The 8160-nt window shown below is 43.7% G+C and overlaps 1 long non-coding RNA gene across 6 annotated transcripts; it reads left to right on the top strand.

The window, feature by feature from the left end:
- Positions 1–3985: 3985 nt before the first annotated feature.
- On the top strand, positions 3986–6021 carry LOC127921931 (uncharacterized). Of its 6 annotated transcripts, none has more exons than XR_008110001.1 (4): positions 3986–4182; positions 4374–4469; positions 4661–4708; positions 5952–6021. It is a non-coding gene; the product is annotated as an uncharacterized LOC127921931 (long non-coding RNA). The 6 variants fall into 6 exon arrangements; XR_008109999.1 differs by lacking the exon at positions 5952–6021 and adding an exon at positions 5331–5451; XR_008110002.1 differs by lacking the exon at positions 5952–6021 and adding an exon at positions 5093–5442 and having other exon boundaries at positions 3986–4134.
- Positions 6022–8160: the final 2139 nt, after the last annotated feature.

Below are 8160 nucleotides of genomic sequence, written 5' to 3'. Positions count from 1 at the left end.
GGTCTGATTACATTGTAAATAATGCTCTCCTTCCCAGTTTGACTCCAGGTCTGATTACATTGTAAATAATGCTCTCCCTCCCAGTCTGACTCCAGGTCTGATTACATTGTAAATAATGCTCTCCCTCCCAGTTTGACTCCAGGTCTGATTACATTGTAAATAATGCTCTCCCTCACAGTCTGACTCCAGGTCTGATTACATTGTAAATAATGCTCTCCTTCCCAGTTTGACTCTAGGTCTGATAATATTGTAAATAATGCTCTCCCTCACAGTCTGACTCCAGGTCTGATTACATTGTAAATAATGCTCTCCCTCCCAGTCTGACTCCAGGTCTGATTACATTGTAAATAATGCTCTCCCTCCCAGTTTGACTCCAGGTCTGATTACATTGTAAATAATGCTCTCCCTCCCAGTCTGACTCCAGGTCTGATTACATTGTAAATAATGCTCTCCCTCCCAGTCTGACTCCAGGTCTGATTACATTGTAAATAATGCTCTCCCTCCCAGTCTGACTCCAGGTCTGAGTACATTGTAAATAATGCTCTCCCTCACAGTTTGACTCCAGGTCTGATTACATTGTAAATAATGCTCTCCCTCCCAGTCTGACTCCAGGTCTGATTACATTGTAAATAATACTCTCCCTCCCAGTTTGAATCAAGCTCTGATTACATTCATCCATAAGCCCAAGAAAGAGTTGCTTCTCCTCGATAATTGGCGTCCAGTCTGTCTGCTCAACGACTAACAATATCAGCCTCTATATTTGCAAAAAGAATGAAAGCAATATTGGACTCAATTATAGAGGAGACCCAATCTGTCTTCATGAGGAACAGACATATGTTACAGACTGTGTGATAGACATATGTTACAGACTGTGTGATAGACATATGTTACAGACTGTGTGATAGACATATGTTACAGACTGTGTGATAGACATATGTTACAGACTGTGTGATAGACATTTGTTACAGACTGTGTGATAGACATTTGTTACAGACTGTGGGATAGACATATGTTACAGACTGTGTGATAGACATATGTTACAGACTGTGTGATAGACATTTGTTACAGACTGTGTGATAGACATTTGTTACAGACTGTGGGATAGACACATGTTACAGACTGTGGGATAGACATATGTTACAGACTGTGGGATAGACATATGTTACAGACTGTGTGATAGACATATGTTACAGACTGTGTGATAGACATATGTTACAGACTGTGTGATAGACATATGTTACAGACTGTGTGATAGACATATGTTACAGACTGTGTGATAGACATATGTTACAGACTGTGGGATAGACATATGTTACAGACTGTGTGATAGACATATGTTACAGACTGTGTGATAGACATACGTTACAGACTGTGTGATAGACATATGTTACAGACTGTGTGATAGACATATGTTACAGACTGTGTGATAGACATATGTTACAGACTGTGTGATAGACATATGTTACAGACTGTGTGATAGACATACGTTACAGACTGTGTGATAGACATATGTTACAGACTGTGTGATAGACATATGTTACAGACTGTGTGATAGACATATGTTACAGACTGTGTGATATACATATGTTACAGACTGTGTGAATCCCTCTATCTGCAATATTCCACTTAAGGAAAATGTAACATACCTTGGGATTACCATATCTAAGGATCAACAGAAAATATGCTCATTCAATCGGTGTACTTATTATTGAAGAAATAAATGAAAAGAAGTTGAACCAATGGTTACAGAGGGATTTATCCTGGAAAGGTTGAGTGTTGCTTTCTAAAGATGAAGTTCTTTCCAGATCTACTTCCAGATCTACTTACAGATCTACTTACAGATCTACTTACAGATCTACTTACAGATCTACTTAGTTCCTGAATTAAGTTTTGAGATTATGCTGCAGGATTTAGAGGTAATTTGTGGTTTAGTACATTACCCTGCATGACTGCTTATTGCATTGCTCCACACCACCACAAGGGGAGTTAGAGCACTGACTATGCTCTTGGGTTCCAAGGCGCTAATTTGTCTAATGTAGCTGACAGTGAATGAATGGGCTGATGTAGCTGACAGTGAATGAATGGGCTGATGTAGCTGACAGTGAATGAATGGTCTGATGTAGCTGACAGTGAATGAATGGACTGATGTAGCTGACAGTGAATGAATGGGCTGATGTAGCTGACAGTGAATGAATGGGCTGATGTAGCTGACAGTGAATGAATGGGCTGATGTAGCTGACAGTGAATGAATGGGCTGATGTAGCTGACAGTGAATGAATGGGCTGATGTAGCTGACAGTGAATGAATGGGCTGATGTAGCTGACAGTGAATGAATGGGCTGATGTAGCTGACAGTGAATGAATGGGCTGATGTAGCTGACAGTGAATGAATGGGCTGATGTAGCTGACAGTGAATGAATGGGCTGATGTAGCTGACAGTGAATGAATGGGCTGATGTAGCTGACAGTGAATGAATGGGCTGATGTAGCTGATAGTGAATGAATGGGCTGATGTAGCTGACAGTGAATGAATGGGCTGATGTAGCTGACAGTGAATGAATGGGCTGATGTAGCTGACAGTGAATGAATGGGCTGATGTAGCTGACAGTGAATGAATGGGCTGATGTAGCTGACAGTGAATGAATGGGCTGATGTAGCTGACAGTGAATGAATGGGCTGATGTAGCTGACAGTGAATGAATGGTCTGATGTAGCTGACAGTGAATGAATGGGCTGATGTAGCTGACAGTGAATGAATGGGCTGATGTAGCTGGCAGGGAATGAATGGGCTGATGTAACTGACAGTGAATGAATGGGCTGATGTAGCTGACAGTGAATGAATGGGCTGATGTAGCTGACAGTGAATGAATGGGCTGATGTAGCTGACAGTGAATGAATGGGCTGATGTAGCTGACAGTGAATGAATGGGCTGATGTAGCTGACAGTGAATGAATGGGCTGATGTAGCTGACAGTGAATGAATGGGCTGATGTAGCTGACAGTGAATGAATGGGCTGATGTAGCTGACAGTGAATGAATGGGCTGATGTAGCTGACAGTGAATGAATGGGCTGATGTAGCTGACAGTGAATGAATGGGCTGATGTAGCTGACAGTGAATGAATGGGCTGATGTAGCTGACAGTGAATGAATGGGCTGATGTAGCTGACAGTGAATGAATGGGCTGATGTAGCTGACAGTGAATGAATGGGCTGATGTAGCTGACAGTGAATGAATGGGCTGATGTAGCTGACAGTGAATGAATGGGCTGATGTAGCTGACAGTTAATGAATGGGCTGATGTAGCTGACAGTGAATGAATGGGCTGATGTAGCTGACAGTGAATGAATGGGCTGATGTAGCTGACAGTGAATGAATGGGCTGATGTAGCTGACAGTGAATGAATGGACTGATGTAGCTGACAGTGAATGAATGGGCTGATGTAGCTGACAGTGAATGAATGGGCTGATGTAGCTGACAAAATAGGGAAAGAGGTTGACCAGATGCTTTTCAACTTCATCTGGGAAAATCGTATACATTATATAAGGACATCTGTCGTTCTGAACATTTAGTTGATTTTACTATAAATAATACTAAAAATACTTTAAAAATAAATTGGGAAAAACATTTCTTAAAGAATCCAACTTCAATTTGGAATTTCATCCCTCATTATATCTTCTCCCGTTTTGGTGACTTCAATTTTGTGTTACTTTGTAACTAAAACACCGATAATATCCCTACAACAGTATTCTTAGCATGCTCATTAATATATTTAAAAAGGTATTTCATTTGGAAAGCATAATTTCAAAATCTGAGATGACAGGGTGATTAACAAAAGGCTAAGTTGTGTTTCAATATATTTCACTTGTGATTTCATGAATATGAATATTTTCTAGTAAGATTTTTTGTCCGTTGCGTTTTGCTAATTAGTGTAAGTTGATGACAATTCTCCCGGATCCAGGAGGGGTAGTTCTATTAACAACCAGACCACTAGGAGGTGTCCACATGGTCTGATTAACACTCCTAACAACCCCACCACTAGGAGGTGTCCACATGGTCTGATAAACACTCCTAACAACCAGACCACTAGGAGGTGTCCACATGGTCTGATAAACACTCCTAACAACCCCACCACTAGGAGGTGTCCACATGGTCTGATAAACACTCCTAACAACCCCACCACTAGGAGGTGTCCACATGGTCTGATAAACTCTCCTAACAACAGACCACTAGGAGGTGTCCACATGGTCTGATAAACACTCCTAACAACCCCACCACTAGGAGGTGTCCACATGGTCTGATAAACACTCCTAACAACCCCACCACTAGGAGGTGTCCACATGGTCTGATAAACACTCCTAACAACCAGACCACTAGGAGGTGTCCACATGGTCTGATAAACACTCCTAACAACCAGACCACTAGGAGGTGTCCACATGGTCTGATAAACACTCCTAACAACCCCACCACTAGGAGGTGTCCACATGGTCTGATAAACACTCCTAACAACCAGACCACTAGGAGGTGTCCACATGGTCTGATAAACACTCCTACAACCCCACCACTAGGAGGTGTCCACATGGTCTGATAAACACTCCTAACAACCCCACCACTAGGAGGTGTCCACATGGTCTGATAAACACTCCTAACAACCAGACCACTAGGAGGTGTCCACATGGTCTGATTAACACTCCTAACAACCCCACCACTAGGAGGTGTCCACATGGTCTGATAAACATTCCTAACAACCCCACCACTAGGAGGTGTCCACATGGTCTGATAAACACTCCTAACAACCCCACCACTAGGAGGTGTCCACATGGTCTGATAAACACTCCTAACAACCCCACCACTAGGAGGTGTCCTCATGGTCTGATAAACACTCCTAACAACCAGACCACTAGGAGGTGTCCACATGGTCTGATAAACACTCCTAACAACCAGACCACTAGGAGGTGTCCACATGGTCTGATAAACACTCCTAACAACCCCACCACTAGGAGGTGTCCACATGGTCTGATAAACACTCCTAACAACCAGACCACTAGGAGGTGTCCACATGGTCTGATAAACACTCCTAACAACCCCACCACTAGGAGGTGTCCACATGGTCTGATAAACACTCCTAACAACCAGACCACTAGGAGGTGTCCACATGGTCTGATAAACACTCCTAACAACCCCACCACTAGGAGGTGTCCACATGGTCTGATAAACACTCCTAACAACCCCACCACTAGGAGGTGTCCACATGGTCTGATAAACACTCCTACAACCCCACCACTAGGAGGTGTCCACATGGTCTGATAAACACTCCTACAACCCCACCACTAGGAGGTGTCCACATGGTCTGATAAACACTCCTAACAACCAGACCACTAGGAGGTGTCCACATGGTCTGATAAACACTCCTAACAACCCCACCACTAGGAGGTGTCCACATGGTCTGATAAACACTCCGAACAACCAGACCACTAGGAGGTGTCCACATGGTCTGATAAACACTCCTAACAACCCCACCACTAGGAGGTGTCCACATGGTCTGATAAACACTCCTACAACCAATGACCACTAGGAGGTGTCCACATGGTCTGATAAACACTCCTAACGACCAGACCACTAGGAGGTGTCCACATGGTCTGATAAACACTCAACGACCAGACCACTAGGAGGTGTCCACATGGTCTGATAAACACTCCTACAACCCCACCACTAGGAGGTGTCCACATGGTCTGATAAACACTCCTAACAACCCCACCACTAGGAGGTGTCCACATGGTCTGATAAACACTCTAACAACCAGACCACTAGGAGGTGTCCACATGGTCTGATAAACACTCCTAACAACCCCACCACTAGGAGTGTCCACATGGTCTGATAAACACTCCTAACAACCCAGACCACTAGGAGGTGTCCACATGGTCTGATAAACACTCCTAACAACCCCACCACTAGGAGGTGTCCACATGGTCTGATAAACACTCCTAACAACCAGACCACTAGGAGGTGTCCACATGGTCTGATAAACACTCCTAACAACCTGGTATGGTCAGATAGACTAGTGGTTAGAGTGGTGGGTCAGTAACTGGTATGGTCAGATAGACTAGTGGTTAGAGTGGTGGGTCAGTAACTGGTATGGTCAGATAGACTAGTGGTTAGAGTGGTGGGTCAGTAACTGGTATGGTCAGATAGACTAGTGGTTAGAGTGGTGGGTCAGTAACTGGTATGGTCAGATAGACTAGTGGTTGACTGACCCTGTACAACAACACCTATCATACTACTATGACTGACCCTGTAAAACAACACCTATCATACTACTATGACTGACCCTGTACAACAACACCTATCATACTACTATGACTGACCCTGTAAAACAACACCTATCATACTACTATGACCCTGTACAACAACACCTATCATACTACTATGACTGACCCTGTAAAACAACACCTATCATACTACTATGTCTGACCCTGTACAACAACACCTATCATACTACTATGACCCTGTACAACAACACCTATCATACTACTATGACTGACCCTGTACAACAACACCTATCATACTACTATGACTGACCCTGTAAAACAACACCTACCATACTACTATGACTGACCCTGTAAAACAACACCTATCATACTACTATGACTGACCCTGTAAAACAACACCTATCATACTACTATGACTGACCCTGTAAAACAACACCTATCATACTACTATGACTGACCCTGTAAAACAACACATTTCACTGAACCAATCTGATGTCTGTGACAATCAAACACTTTAAAAGCTAACCAACATAAAGAAAATGACTTCTAGTTAGAGAAGAGGATTCCTGTTAACACGGCCTGCTACAAGCAGGAAACTAGTTATGGACCAACCAGAAATGTGACATGTCTGTTTGACAGTTACCCTGAAAGATGCATGTGTGAACTATCTTGTCATCTCTTTGGCGAACCACATTGGAACATTCTAGTCTTTAAGGACATGAACTGGCAGAACAGGTTTCAGCAAAGTATGGAGTCAATGTTTTCAGGAAGGTGTAACCATGACAACAGGCAGACTAAGTGCAAGGGCAGCCACCTGAACTACTGTCCTGCAAAGACAAACAGCCACCTGATCTACTGTCCTACAAGACAAACAGCATCTACACAAACAGCCACCTGAACTACTGTCCTACAAAGACAAACAGCATCTTCACAAACAGCCACCTGAACTACTGTCCTACAAAGACAAACAGCCACCTGAACTACTGTCCTACAGAGACAAAGAGCATCTACACAAACAGTGAATCTGAGAAAAATGGCTTTAAAGTTTGTTTCTAGTCCATGCATATTAACCGTGATCACTGATCTGACCTATGACCCCCTAAGTACTGATACTACGCTCTGCCTTGGTATGACCTATGACCCCTAAGTACTGATACTACACTCTGCCTTGGTCTGACCTATGACCCCTAAGTACTGATACTACTGATACTCTGCCTTGGTCTGACCTATGACACCTAAGTACTGATACTACACTCTGCCTTGGTATGACCTATGACCCCCTAAGTACTGATACTGCACTCTGCCTTGGTATGACCTATGACCCCTAAGTACTGATACTACACTCTGCCTTGGTATGACCTATGACCCCTAAGTATTGATACTACACTCTGCCTTGGTATTACATTTTACATTTACATTTGGTTACTTAGCAGACGTCTTATCCAGAGCCACTTACAAATTGGCATTTACCTTATGACATCCAGAAAACAGCCACTTTTACTAGTGCATCTAAATATTTTAAGGGGGGTGAGAAGGATTATTTTATCCCATCCTAGGTATTCCTTAAAGAGGTGGGGTTTGGTGTCTCCGGAAGGTGGTGATTGACTCCGCTGTCCTGGCGTCGTGAGGGAGTTTGTTCCAATTAATGGGGGGGCCAGAGCAGCGAACAGTTTTGACTGGGCTGATGGGAACTGTACTTCCTCAGTGGTAGGGAGGCAAGCAGGCCAGAGGTGGATGAACGCAGTGCCCTTGTTTGGGTGTAGGGCCTGATCAGAGCCTGGAGGTACTGAGGTGCCGTTCCCCTCACAGCTCCGTAGGCAAGCACCATGGTCTTGTAGCGGATGCGAGCTTCAACTGGAAGCCAGTGGAGAGAGCGGAGGAGCGGGGTGACGTGAGAG

Source organism: Oncorhynchus keta, unplaced genomic scaffold, assembly GCF_023373465.1.
Source record: "Oncorhynchus keta strain PuntledgeMale-10-30-2019 unplaced genomic scaffold, Oket_V2 Un_contig_24031_pilon_pilon, whole genome shotgun sequence".
Taxonomy (NCBI): domain Eukaryota; kingdom Metazoa; phylum Chordata; class Actinopteri; order Salmoniformes; family Salmonidae; genus Oncorhynchus; species Oncorhynchus keta.
The sequence above is the reverse complement of the archived record's forward strand: the minus strand, read 5'-3'. Positions and strand labels throughout refer to the sequence as shown.